This window comes from Macaca nemestrina, chromosome 16, assembly GCF_043159975.1.
Source record: "Macaca nemestrina isolate mMacNem1 chromosome 16, mMacNem.hap1, whole genome shotgun sequence".
Lineage (NCBI taxonomy): Eukaryota > Metazoa > Chordata > Mammalia > Primates > Cercopithecidae > Macaca > Macaca nemestrina.
Genome location: NC_092140.1, coordinates 15,158,058 through 15,173,238, shown reverse-complemented (window position 1 = coordinate 15,173,238; position 15,181 = coordinate 15,158,058). Strand labels below are relative to the sequence as shown.

The window sequence follows — 15,181 nt, the reverse complement described above, 5'->3', positions numbered from 1 at the left end:
AACTCATTTGCATGTTATTTTGCATAAACTCTCGTTTAGTTGCAGATGCCCAATTCTAAGTATGCAAAATTAAATGAAACCATTTATACAGCTTACTGCTTCCAGTGTTTTCAATTCATGCTTTAACAAAAGCAAAAAGAAAACCCTCTGAATCAATTTCGAATTAAGTTCCTTAATCAACTTCTGAATTAAGTTGAAGACCAAGTTCAACTTAAAAAAAGAAATACATGCATATATATTGTGACCAGCCTATAAAAAATCAAGACTTACCTACGTTTCTCATTTCTCCTTGTTTTGTGTCCCTCAAGCAAAATCAAAAATAAGCTACAAGGCCACCAAGCCTTCTTCAAGGCTGTTCTGAGTTATCTAATCCATTAAGGAGACTTGGAAACCCCATCATACTTTCTCTTTTTTTCTTAGCACTTTTATTCTACTCCAAACTAAATCTTTCTATCACGGCGTCTTCCCCATTATTTCATATAGGAGGGAGGAAGGAAAAACCTAACGCTTCTCATCTGTGTCAGGCAACCCAAACTATAGTCCACTCTATGAAGAGACCCACCTGCCTGGATTGCCCTCTACCCACTAGCACCTTCAGGAACTGCTCAAACGCTGACTCCTCCAGGAACGGTTCCTTTCTTTCACCCAGTTTGTGCCTCTCTCTGGTTACTATTAGCCTGGACTCCGCAGCCTGCCGCAATGTCTGCCCGAAGCTGGCCTGTGAGCTCATTAAGGACAGCAGGTATAGAGTAAGCATCTTCCCCAGGCTCCACTATGGTGCATTAAACATAGTAGACATTCAATAAATCTTTGCTGAGGAATGAGTATCACGTCTCATCAGAAGTATGAAAAGCACTTAAGTGTTGGCAGACAATGGATTGCTTGAGGGGTCTTGGTTAGAGGTTCGTGACATTGCTGATGGAACTGCTGCGATAAGGAAGGAAAAAAATAGTCAAATGGCCTTCACAAGCTTTCTCTTCAGTTCTAAATGTACGATAGTGAACAATCCTTTGCAATTAAGGGAACCACAGAATCCTTCCTGTCCACATTAGTTACCCCTGGGGAATAAAATCATACTTCTGTATTGTCTAATTTTTAAACAATTAGTCATGTATTAATTCTATATTTTGAATAAACCTTTTTTTTTTTTTTTTTTTTTTTGGAAGGAGCCTCGCTCTGTCGCCCAGGCTGGAGTGCAGTGGCCGGATCTCAGCTCACTGCAAGCTCCGCCTCCCGGGTTCACGCCATTCTCCTGCCTCAGCCTCCCTAGTAGCTGGGACTACAGGCGCCCGCCACCTCGCCCGGCTAGTTTTTTGTATTTTTTAGTAGAGACAGGGTTTCACCGTGTTAGCCAGGATGGTCTCGATCTCCTGACCTCGTGATCCACCCATCTCGGCCTCCCAAAGTGCTGGGATTACAGGCTTGAGCCACCGCGCCCGGCCTTGAATAAACTTTACAATAGCTTTTTATTAAAAGGAATCTTTACATCAGTAGGGAGAGGCATTACGGGGTATTTTCCCCTCCCTACAACGACCACCCACAGGGACAGGGATGATGGAGGGACGTAGACCCTGGATGCTGTGTACCAAATTGATCAGAAACATGGAAGAAGCTGTGGTCAGCAAGGTGGGGACAGGCCAGCTGGGGACACAAGTGGCTACAGGAGAGCAGAGAGGCAAACCATCTGCAGCTGAGCGGGGCAGGGTCGTCTTCCACTCAATCCAGCTGGGAAAGGACTAAAAAGGGAAATTTGAGGCAGACAAAACAAAGCAGGAGGCCCTCCTTAGAGAAGGACACGCACTCAGCTTTCAAACCTGGCCTCGAAGTGAATGGGGGAGCAGAGGACCGAAAAGAGCTGTAAGAACTGCCCATTAGAATCTGCCCTTGGGGAGGTCCAGGGTGGCTACTGAGGACGCCTCAAGAACCCCAAGGGCAGGCAGCTTTCTGAGTGGCAGACCACTCAGAAAGGGAGACCCAGGATCTGCCACTCCAGAGAAACTGCCTTCGGTCTAGTCAGAAACAGAAGACGCCAACAAGGCGGAAAGGGCACCTATAGAAAACCACTTGAGGGCTGGGCGCAGTGGCTCACGCCTGGAATCCCAGCACTTTGGGAGGCCGAGGCAGGCGGATCACGAGGTCAGGAGATCAAGACCATCCTGGCTAACACGGTGAAACCCCGTCTCTACTAAAAAAATACAAAAAAATTAGCCGGGCGTGGTGGCAGACGCCTGTAGTCCCAGCTACTTGGGAGGCTGAGGCAGGAGAATGGCGTAAACCCGGGAGGCGGAGCTTGCAGTGAGCCGAGATCGCGCCACTGCACTCCAGCCGACAGAGCGAGACTCCATTTCAAAAAGGAAAAAGAAAAACCACTTGAGTAGAGCCAAGAGGACATGTTTTCGGGATACCCTCACTCATCTCCAGGCAGTGGAACTATCCTGTAGGGCACTCCGGTGGTGGATGCATGTCACTATACATTTGTCAAAACCCGCTGCACGGACAACACCAAGAGCAACCTCCAGCGTCAAAGATGGATTCGGGCAATGATGACATGTCAACACAGGCTCATCAGCCGTGACAAACCCACCACTCTGGCACAGGATGCTGACACCAGGGGAGGCCCCGTGGGTGTTGGCACCAAGGGGATGGGAGATCTCTGCACCTTACACTCAATTTTGTTGCGCTCCAAAACTGCTCTAAAAAACAAAGTTTATTTAAAAACTAATGACAGTCACCACAGTAGGCTGAGCTCCAGAGTCCCTGTGGGACGGGTGAGAGCCGGACGGGCACTCGGCAACTCTGGGCCTTGCCGAGGAAAGGGTGAAGGAGGTCCTCAGAAGCCAAGGGGCCAATGTCATCACATGCGTACTTGTGCAAACCTGCCGGCGGGCAGCACAGGCAGCAGCTTCGGAGCTCCTCCGAGTTTTCTCAGAGGTGCTGGGAGTGGTGGAAGGCCACATCCGCCAAAGAGAAAGGAAAGGTGAAGACGCAGCCAAGGCGGGCCAGGCCTGTCGGGAAGAGAAATGAAACCTACATCCCTCCTCCAAGGAACAAAAAAGCAGCTCAAGGATTCCAGGCACCCACTGGCCTTTTTCCAATCCTGTTCCAAGCAACACCCAAAATTCAAAGAAAACATCTCGGCCTATCCCTCGGTGATGCGCACAGAGACTGGGAGGGATGGGACAGACAACACTGCTGCAGATGCCCAGCAGCCTAGGAAAAGGAGGAGCAGCACGAGAAGGATCCCGCTGCAGGCTGGACTGAATGCCTGATGCAGCACAAAGGAAGTTGCTGAGGCTGAAAGAAAGCAAGAAAAAGGAGGAACAGGAGGCTTGGCGTGGTGGCTCACGCCTATAATCCCAGCACTTTAGGAGGCCAAAAGTGGGAGGATCACCTGAGGTCAGGAATTCGAGACCAGCCTGGCCAACATGGTAAAACCTCACCTCTACTAAAAATACAAAAATTAGCCAGGCGTGGTGGCAGGTGCCTGTAATCTCAGCTACTCCGGAAGCTGAGGCAGGAGAATTGCTTGAACCCACAAGGCAGAGGTTAAAGTCAGCCAAGATCGCGCTACTGCACTCCAGCCTGGGTGATGGGCAATGGAGCAACACTCCATCTCAAAAAAAAAAAGAAAAAGAAAAAAGAAGTAGGAAGAGAAGGGGGAGGAAGATGATGATGATCAATTGGTTCTGGTATGGTTTTTTTCTTGTCAATAAAGCATTTAAGCCCCCCCATATGCAACTTACTCCCTTTAAAGAAAAAAACTGAAATGTAACACTGTGTAAAAATAACAACAAACATCCTCATTATTCCAGGTAACCCCCCAAAAAGTTCATACTTCCCAAAGACATTTAATACCTACTGCTCCTTATAGAACAGAACTTACTTTAAAACAGGACATTTCATTTTAATTACTGAAATTACCTCTATCTAAAACAACAACACAGGTGCTCCAATGTAACCTGCCAGGTTGTACTCATGGTCATTCCAGACCTCTAGGTTATCTAAAACACTGCACCTCTCACAGATAAAAGCAACTAAAAGCAAATCATCTACATAAAACTCCAAAATCCCTTTCCCGATTAAACCTGGCATTTTAGGCCAGCTGCCAGTGGCTCATCCTTGTAATCTGAGCACTCTGGGAGGCCAAGGCGAGAAGATTGCTCGAGGCCAAAAGGTGGAGACCAGCCTGAACAAGGTGAGACTCCATCTCTACAAAAATAAAAAAACAAACTAGGCCGGGCGCGGTGGCTCAAGCCTGTAATCCCAGCACTTTGGGAGGCCGAGACGGGCGGATCACGAGGTCAGGAGATTGAGAACATCCTGGCTAACACGGTGAAACCCCGTCTCTACTAAAAAATACAAAAAACTAGCCGGACATGGTGGCGGCTACTCGGGAGGCTGAGGCAGGAGAATGGCGTGAACCCGGGAGGCAGAGCTTGCAGTGAGCCGAGATTGCGCCACTGCACTCCAGCCTGGGCGACAGAGCCAGACTCCATCTCAAAAAAAAAAAAACTAAAAACCTGGCATTCATTCAAATATTAAAGAAAATTGTTAGGCCGGGCGTGGCAGCTCATACCTGTAATCCCCAAACTTTGGGAGGCCAAGGCAGGTGGATCACCTGAGGTCAGGAGTTCGAGACCAGCTTGACCAACATGGTGAAACCCGGTCTGTACTAAAAATGCAAAAATTAGCCAGGCATGGTGGCACACACCTGTAATCTCAGCTACTCAGGAGGCTGAGGCACGAGAATCACTTGAACCCGGGAAATGGAGGTTGCAGTGAGCCGAGATCCGGCCACTGCATTCCAGCCTGGGCGGCAGAGCGAGACTCCGACTCAAAAAAAAAAAAAAAAAAAAAAAAAGAAAAAATTGTTTTAAGAACATGATCACCCAAAATATCCTAACACTGCTTTTATCTTTTCTTATTACACTTGATTGGTCTAGGGTGTATCTTATAACCGTAGCCACCATCATAGCTGACTATAATCACGACCTGCTCTTTACGGAGTGAACGCTTAGCTCGTGCCATCCCTTTTCCCCTCATGTATAACTGGCACAATATGCCCTGCCTTCTGTGCAGCACACACAACCCTATTGTTGGATAACCACGTTTACAACTCACTCTCTGGCCGGGCGCGGTGGCTCACGCCTGTAATCCCAACACTTTGGGAGGCCGAGACGGGCGGACCACGAGGTCAGGAGATCAAGAACATCCTGGCTAACGTGGTGAAACCCCATCTCTACTAAAAATACAAAAAAAAAAAAAAAAAAAGAAAAATAGCCGGACGCGGTGGCGGGCACCTGTAGGCCCAGCTACTCGGTAGGCTGAGGCAGGAGAATGGCGTGAACCCAGGAGGCGGAGTTTGCAGTGAGGCGAGATCGAGTCACTACACTCCAGCCTGGGCGACAGAGCCAGACTCGTCTCAAAAAAAAAAAAAAACTCACTCTCAGCCAGGCACAGTGGCTCACATCTGTAATCCCAAGCTCTTTGGGAGGCCGAGGTGGGCGGATCACGAGATCAGGAGATCGAGAACATCCTGGCTAATACGGTGAAACCTTGTCTCTACTAAAAATACAAAAAATTAGCCAGGCACGGTGGCAGGTGCCTGTTGGTCCCAACTACTCGGCAGGATGAGGCAGGAGAATGGGGTGAACCCAGGAGGCGGAGCTTGCAGTGAGCCGAGATCACGCCACTGCACTCCAGCCTGGGCGACCGAGCGAGACTCAGTCTCAAAAAAAAAACAACTCACAACAGAAAACTCCTGAGTGGTTTTAGCCAATTAAAAACGTCCTACACGTATCAGCTTCCCTGTCTTATGTAAATGTCTACCTTTCTCTAGATAAGGTCTTTTACCAGCATATACCTGATGATGTGCCTGGCTAAGAAATTCTGTCCCACACTCAAGACCCACTTCAGGAAGAACTCTTTCCTGACTTCTCCTCCTTCCTTGGGGAATTGTCAGTCACATGGCCTAGATTCCCCAGCAGGGCTGCCAGGGGGCACTGACTGGCCAGAGCCCCACTCCTCTTGCCACAGGGATCAGTCCAGGGTTAGGGACTATGTTAGGACCCTCAGCACTTACCTAAGAACTTGTGCTAGAGCTACTGAAAAAGAGGTGCTCTTTGTTCCCCAGGATCACATCCATAAGGCTGGGTGCTGTGGGCAGCCGCCTTTATCATCAGCTGGGGGACACCTGCCTAAGAAGTAAGCCCTCACGTTCCACTGCACTGGAAGCCAAGCCCACTGTAGCCCTTTCAGTGCTGTGAGTAGATGAATCTCCCCTTTTTGTTTTTGCTTAAACTAGTTGGGGTTGTTGTTCTTTTGTCTACAATTGGGAAAAAAACAAACAAACAAAACACTGTAACACAATGAGTATGTGCCCCAATGATGAGTATCAACACCAGCCAGGGACATGCCAGCCACCCTGGGCCACACCAAACCAGAGAGGCAATGAGTATGTAGCCCAGTTATGACTATCAACACCAGCCAGGGTCATGCCAGCCACCCTGGGCCACACCAAACCAGGGGTGGTAAAAGCAGCACCACTGGCAGCCCAGAATCACCCACCTGGGTTAAAATGAAAGTCTGCTGGGTTTAACTCACCTAGAGGCTTCTACCTGATTTTCGCAGGTGCAACCAAGACCGAGACTGTTTGAACAGCCTTAAATTCTGCTATGCAACTCACTGGAAAACTACTTTAGGACCCACTTCGGAAGTAACCTCCACTAAACTGGACAAGAGATGCAGGGTCAAAATGATGTATATATTAGGTATGTGGAGCTCAGGCACATGATCTGTCTCATAAATTTGTTAAAAGAAACTCCTGTCATCTAAGAAATTATGACCGGTCACGGTGGCTCAAGCCTGTAATCCCAGCACTTTGGGAGGCCAAGACGGGCAGATCATGAGGTCAGGAGATCGAGACCATCCTGGCTAACATGGTGAAACCCCGTCTCTACCAAAAAACACAAAAGAAACTAGCCGGGCCAGGTGGCGGGCGCCTGTAGTCCCAGCTACTCGGGAGGCTGAGGCAGAAGAATGGCATAAACCTGGGAAGCGGAGCTTGCAGTGAGCTGAGATCTGGCCACTGCACTCCAGCCTGGGCAACAGAGCGAGACTCCGTCTCAAAAAAAAAAAAAAGAAATTACAAGCTACTCTGGACTCACCACCAGCTGACACACTGTTCCCACTGGTGATCAGCCACCACAGCACCTCGCACCCCATCCATCCACCTGGGCCGATGCTGCTGCCGCGTGGACATGCCTGGGCTCACATTCAGAGCAGAACCTGCTTTGCCTAGCAGGTAAAGCTAGGTGGAGGAGCCAAGTGTGATGAGATCTGGGCTCTGAAACACGGGCTACTCCCTCTTCAATCACTCTCTGTATAGTGATCACTGCCATCCCATGTTGCTAGCACAAATGACCTAATTAATCAGTCACCAGCGTTAGTCCCTAGCCTGGACTCTTCCACCAACTCCAGACCCATATTTCTTTTTTTTTTTTTTTTTTTTTTTGAGACGGAGTATCGCTCTGTCACCCAGGCTGGAGTGCAGTGGCGCTATCTCGGCTCACTGCAAGCTCCGCCTCCCGGGTTTACGCCATTCTCCTGCCTCAGCCTCCTGAGTAGCTGGGACTACAGGCGCCCGCCACCTCGCCCGGCTAATTTTCTTTTGTATTTTTAGTAGAGACGGGGTTTCATTGTGTTAGCCAGGATGGTCTCGATCTCCTGACCTCGTGATCCGCCCGTCTCAGCCTCCCAAAGTGCTGGGATTACAGGCTTGAGCCACCGCGCCCGGCCCAGACCCATATTTCTAACTGCCTGTTCATTTCCTCCGCCCACAATCCACTCATCTGAAGCAGAATTCCTTATCTACATAGGATCTTCATCTTCCACGCTAGTCATCAGTCATCGGCCCCACCGACTTGGGTGTGTGGGTGTGTTCATTCGCCCCAGGGCACCTCCCTCCCTCCATTGCCATCATCACTGAAGCCTGCCCCCCTTACCCCCACAGCTCCCTCCCTCAAATCCCTCCCTCCTCCCCACCCACTGGTGGCACAGTTCGATCTGGCATCAGCTTTTACCTGGGCAACCGCAACGATCTCCTAGCTGGGGGACCACGCTCCTTCCTTTCCAGTCTAACCACCAAACTGTCAACGCCTAAAATGGGTCTCATTCTGCCAATTCAAATTTCCCAGAAATGTCACATCACCTAATAGGCTAAAGCCCAAACCACTCAGCATGGTCCCATGGGTGACAATGACAAGGTAGTCTGGGAGCAGGTATTTTAGGACCAGATATGATCTGGTCCTGGACTACCCTTCTTCAGCATATGTCTCTTGTTCTCCTTCCTTTCCCCTTAAGTCCAACAAAATCGGATTCCTTGTATTTTTCCAAACACTCTGTGCTATTTAAAGACACCGTGCTTTTGAACATTCTAATCTGTCTGGATGCCCTCTGCCTTTAAAAGAAATTCTTTTAGAACAGAGCTCAGCCATTGTTTCCTTTATTAATCTTCAGCCGGCTACGTCTAGATATTTAATTACTCCCTCTTCTGCACTACTTCTGAGTCTTATACTTCTATAAATGCATTTTTTCCCATTGAAATGTATGTGACACATGGTGCCTCTGCTACTGGGCCATAAGCTCCTTGAAGACGGAGCTGTTAGTCATCTAATCCCAATGCCAGCACTGTACCAGACATATGACAGATCCCTCTTCAACTCTAAACACCATCTCCTATGCCTTATATTGGCTGATATGCTACCTATTAGATATCTATTCAGATCAACACACATCTTTCTTCCCATAATTAAGAAGGCCTACTGGTTTTATGAACTATTAGAAATACTTTCCCAGCATCCAGCTGAACAATTTCAACAGGAGGAATCCTGTTTTCATGGGAACTACTGAACCCACTAGAGGGGGTGGAGCAAAGAGGAATGCAGTAAACACCAGAGCCGTACAGCACCAGGAGGGCACCAACAATGGGGAAGGGGGTACTGCAGAGCACAGCCAGGCCTGGCACAGCCCCAAAGACCAACCTGAACTAACCCAGAAACCTGCACCCAGAAACACAAAGAAAACTCCTTCTCCTACTCCAACTCCCTTACGCCAACTAGCTTCCTACCTTCAACCAGGAACTTAACTCTGAAGATCATAGTTTACATAGACTTTGGAGACTTAGGCTTTTCTAGCCTAGCCTCACAACTTAACTGCTATTGCCAAACTCATTTCTATACGAAAATGTGCAGGCGACTAACCAACAAACTTACAAGTGAAATCGGGAATGTATTTGGGAACAGTCCATATATTTTAAACTTTATTTCTTACAATTGACAAACTGTGCTTTCTTTTGCATCAAACAATGGTGACCACAGAAGTAAATTACAATAAAAATATTAATATATCCCCTAGGCCGGGCGCGGTGGCTCACGCCTGTAATCCCAGCACTGTAGGACGCTGAGGCAGGCGGATCACCTGAGGTTGGGGGTTCGAGACCGGCCTGACTAACGTGGACAAACTCCGTCTCTACTAAAAAAAAAAAGAAATACAAAATTATTTCCTGAGGGCAGAAGAATCTCTTGAACTCAGGAGTGGGAGGTTGCACCACTGCACTCCAGCCTGGGCAACAAGAGCAAAACTCTATCTCAAAAAAAAAAAAAGAAAAAAAAATTAATATATCCCTGATATGGTTTGGCTGTGTCCCCACCCAAATCTCATCCTGAATTGTAGCTCCCATAATCCCCACGTGTTGTGGGAGGGACCCAGTGGGAGGTAACTGAATCATGGGATGGTTTTTCCCGGCTGTTCATATGACAGTAAGTCTCACGAGATCTGATGGTTTTGTAAAGGGCAGTTCCTCTGCACACACTCTCTTGCCTGCCGACATGTGAGACGTGACTTTGCTCCTCCTTCACCTTCCGCCAAGACTGTGAGGCCTCCCCCCAAGACTGTGAGGCCTCCCCAGTCATGTGGAACTGTGAGTTCATTAAATCTTTTCCTTTATAAATTACGCAGTCTCGGCCGGGCGCGGAGGCTCAAGCCTGTAATCCCAGCACTTTGGGAGGCCGAGACGGGCGGATCACGAGGTCAGGAGATCGAGACCATCCTGGCTAACACGGTGAAACCCCGTCTCTACTAAAAAATACAAAAAACTAGCCGGGCGAGGTGGCGGGCGCCTGTAGTCCCAGCTACTCAGGAGGCTGAGGCAGGAGAATGGCGTAAACCCGGGAGGCGGAGCTTCCAGTGAGCCGAGATCGCGCCACTGCACTCCAGCCTGGGTGACAGAGCCAGACTCCGTCTCAAAAATAAAAATAAAAAAATAAATTACGCAGTCTCAGGTATTTCTTCATAGCAGTATGAAAATGGACTCATACAATTCCTTCCTAGTTTTTGTCATGCTATTAAATGGCCACAAAATCTACATTTATGTACCATTTTTCTTAAAATAGCAAAGATCTTTACAACAAAGTCTGACAACACTCCCTTTTTTTCTTGAAGTGTACTTCTATCCAAATAATTTCCATTTCTCACAAAAGTTAAATCACTAAAGACAACCAATCATACCAGAAAGAAAAATTTGAAAATCTGAACAAAGAGAAAAAGCAAACAAGTTCCAGCAAAATTCAGGAGCACTAACTTCTCAGATCTCGTATCACTGAAAGGAAAAAAAAAGGCCAGGCACTGTGGCATGCACCTGTAGTCCCCGCATTCGCAGCTACTCGAGGCTGAGGCAGGAGAATCACTTGACCCACGAGTTCAAGTCCAGACTGGGCAACATAGTGAACTCCCATCTCTTAAAAAACAATAATAATAGAAGGGTAGTAGTAAAGGTCCACATCCCTTATCCAAACTTTCAAAATCCAAAAGTCTCCGAAAACCAACAGTTTTTCTAACTCCTCTGGAGGTGAGATCTAAACTGATCTGAAACCAGTTGGCAGCAAACCCTGAAATGATGTGCAGCTACTCAACAGTCTCAGTGCCAACAGGCAGACACCTCCCTCAACGCTCCAGTCCTTGTGGGGCGCTGGGCACAGCCAAACATCCACTCAGTGCTATTCAATGCTATTGCTCAATATTGCCCCTGACCCACTTATGCACCTTGTACAGGATGAAAACTTTAAACGAGGAATGTATTATTTCAATGACTACTGCCCTGCCATTCAAAATGCATCCAGTATGATTCTGTTGAAAAGCAGACTGGTCCTATTTTGGGGTGAATGTTCATTCAGAGTAGTAATTTTAAGTCACAATATTGGCACTTATTCTGCAAATCTCCTTCTCATCTGAAACTTTTAACTAAATCAACAGGCTGAAGAGAAACACAAGATATAAGAGCTATTTTAAACCAGACTATTTACCATATATATATAAAAGATTCATCTAAAGGACAATTAAAAACATAAATCTAACCGGGTGCGGTGGCTCACACCTGTAATCCCAGCACTTTAGAAAGCTGAGGCGGGTAGATTATTTGAGGTCAGGAGTTTGAGACCAGCCTAACCAACATGGTGAAACCCCATCTCTACTAAAAATACAAAAAACTTAGCTGGGCATGGTGGCACACGCCTGTAGTCCCAGCTACTCAGGAGGCTGAGGCAGGAAAACTGCTTGAACCCGGGAGACAGAGGTTGCAGTGAGCCGAGATCGCGCCACTGTACTTCAGCCTGGGAGGCAGGGCAAGACTCAGTCTCAAAACAACACAAAACAAAACAAAACAAAACAAAACAACATAATTCAGTCGGGCAGAATTCTAGCTGTCCTCCACAGGCTCCCGCAGCCACTTCAAAGTGACCCAGAGCCTAGACACAGCCAGGACAGTGGTTCTGCTGTCTTGAGTGCATGCTCTCTCACACTCTCACAGAGCATATGTGTGGGCCCCAGTCCGCAGCCAGTGACCCCGGTTTAGAATACAACTGGGCAAAGGGTAAGGTGCCCAGCAGGAGTGCAAGTGTAACGCCACAGTGTGGGTATTCTCACTTAGCAACCTAGGCAAAGCAATTAACTACATAAAACTCATTAAATAACACATTGCCTTCCGATAGCACTGCCAGGGGTGAGAGGAGGAGAGTCATTTTTTTCTTTCTCCAAAGGCAAAAGCAAGCAGCAAGGAGGTTGGGCACAGTGGCTCACGCCTGTAATCCTAACACTTTGGGAGGCCGAGGCAGACGGATCACTTGAGGTCAGAAGTTCGAGATCAGCCTGGCCAACATGGTGAAACTCGATCTCTACCAAAACTACAAACATTAGCCGGGCTTGATGGCATGCACCTGTAATCCTAGCTACTGGGGAGGCTGAGGCACGAGAATCGCTTGAACCCGGGAGGCAGAGGTTGCAATGAGCCAAGATCACGTCACTGCACTGCAGCTAGGGCAACAGATTGAGACTCTGTCTAAAAAAAACAAAAAAAAAAAAAAGAAAGAAAGAAAGGTTTTTTTCTAACCAGCAGAGCCAAACAAGTATGTATCTCTGGTTGGTAGTCCTCTGTCCTAAAGATGGGGCAGAGCTGGTCAGGTACAGTGGCTCACGCCTATAATACCAGCACTTTGGGGGAGGCGGAGGCGGGCAGATCACCTGAGGTCAGGAGTTCAAGACCAATCAGCCTGGTCAACATGGTGAAACCCCATCTCTACTAAAAATATAAAAATTAGCCGGGTGTGTGGCACGTGCCTGTAATCCCAGCTGCTCCAGAGGCTGAGGCAAGAGAATCACTTGAACCCGGGAGGTGGAGGTTGCAGTGAGCCGAGATCACACCATTGTACTCCAGCCTGGGTCAACAGAGTGAGACTCTGTCTCAAAAAAAAAAAAAAAAAATAAATAAAAAAAAAAAAGGCCAGGCGCGGTGGCTCAAGCCTGTAATCCCAGCACTTTGGGAGGCCGAGACGGGCGGATCACGAGGTCAGGAGATCGAGACCATCCTGGCTAACACCATGAAACCCCGTCTCTACTAAAAATACAAAAAACTAGCCGGGCGAGGTGGCGGGCGCCTGTAGTCCCGGCTACTCCGGAGGCTGAGGCAGGAGAATGGCGTAAACCCGGGAGGCGGAGCTTGCAGTGAGCTGAGATCCGGCCACTGCACTCCAGCCCGGGCTACAGAGCAAGACTCCATCTCAAAAAAAAAAAGAAAAAAAGATAGGGCATGCCTTGTATTAAAGGAGGCACAGAAGTCAGTTAAGACAGCAAAACAATCATCATGAAAACCATATGGAAATGTGGGATGATATTTATGACACAATTCTGAATGAGAAACAATATAAAAAGTGTACCTACATTATGACTGCAATTACTTAAAGAAATGTGTGTACGCAGACAACTGGCAAATAAAATAGGAAGAACTACATACTCGAGTAGTGGGATTCTAGATGCTTTTGCTTTAAAAACACTTTAATGGAAATGGAGTAAAGATATTTTTCTGGATGAAGGTTCCCATTTCTGCACAATCCTTAACCCCCCACTTCACATGATTCTTTTATAGACCATGAACGCACAACGGGGCCAGGGTAGGAAACGGGGCTCGCACACCACAGCCGATAAGGAACTGGCCGTTCCGCTGGTTTCCAAAGGCCCTTACTATCACAAGTTCCTCCAGCAGAAAGGAACGGAATTCCTACTACTCTGATACAAAATGACAAACTCAAGAAGAATCATTTTCAGGGAATTTCAAAAACACCCTCGTTTGATTGCTATAGCTAATATTAAGAAATTATCTAGGCAACAGGCATGTAAAAAGTACTGAGGTTTTTACCATTTTTTAAAGACTTCCAATCTTTTATCATCTTGAGTAACGTTTCACTCCAATTATTTTTCAGGATGCTCAGGGTAAACTGTTCTTGGAAATACAAAGAGGAAAAATCATTTCTGACCAGGAGTGCTACAGTACAAGTTTCTTTTAGGTTGCTGACTGATGAAGCCATTTTACAATGAAGAGAAGGGCTGGGAGCAGTGGCTCACGCCTGTAATCCCAGCACTCTGGGAGGTCGAAGCGGGCAGATCATGAGGTTAGGAGTTTGAGACCAGCCTGACCAACATGGTGAAACCCCATCTCCACTAAAAATACAAAAATTAGCCAGGCGTGGTGGCGGGCGCCTGTAATCCCAGCTCCTCAGGAGGCTGAGGCAGGAGGATCGCTTGAAGCCAGGGAGGCAGGAGCTACAGTGAGCCGAGATCGCAACCATTGCACTCCAGCCTGGGCAAGAGAGACTCCATCTCAAAAAAAAAAAAAAAAAATTAGCTTTGATTGATGGTGCATACCCGTAATCCCAGGTACTTGGGAAGCTGAGGCAGAAGAATCGCATGAACGCAGGAGGCAGAAGTTGCAGTGAGCCGAGATCATGCCACTACACTCCAGCCTGGGCTACAGAGGGAAACTCCTTCTCTAAAAAAAAAAAAAAAAAAAAAAAGTAAAAAAAAAAAGTAAAACTGGAGAGAAATAACATATTTTATATGAACATCCATGCATGCGCAGAAATGTCCATATATTTGGGGGTTGGGGAGATTCTCAAGCCTTCTCAGGCCTCCCAAGAAACGATCTGCTCCACCACACACACACAGTAATGCATCCCAGAGGAAGGAACCAGGGATGCCACTTGGAGAACTAGTTTTCAACCGAAGTTGTTTAAACTATGTGATCACTTCAAACGATGGCTGCTTCGTGCCTCCAGGGAAATGAAATCCCATCCCACAACATCCAAGGCTGGCACCGATGGCCCCAGGTCAATTTTGTTAGTGTGTACCCAGAATACCGATGCTATTAGATGGCACACTTCAATCACATCCTCTGCCTTTATTCTTTAGAAATAAACACAGGCAGTCGGGGGAACGAGGCCAGGAAATGCAAGTAGTTTCACTTCACAGAAGCTCGTCTTTTCTTGCAGAAGACAACATAGGGGAAGGCATTCTGAATGACACAAGCTGTTTTAGAAAGACTTCAGATTCTTCATTAACAAAGGGAAAAAAGAGCCCAAACCTCTGTAACTTCCCTTCCTGACATGGTCAATCCCCTAAGTCTGTATAATGTGCTGTTTACCCTTGTATTTGAAAATGCCGTATAAAACACTTTTCCAATTCCTCATGTAATGAATTGTAACAAGCCTCAGAAAAACTACAATGCACTTAAAACCAAAAGCAAAGAGAAAAACCCCAAAACCCTCAAATAAGAAAGCCTGGTAAAATCAAAGTCTAG

The 15,181-nt window shown here is 47.4% G+C and overlaps 1 protein-coding gene across 2 annotated transcripts in view; it reads right to left on the bottom strand.

Annotated features, from left to right (window-relative positions):
* The window catches only part of LOC105477666 (serine/threonine kinase 24), a 129,754-nt gene that overhangs the window by 100,863 nt on the left and 13,710 nt on the right, over positions 1–15,181 (bottom strand). The window lies entirely within an intron of this gene.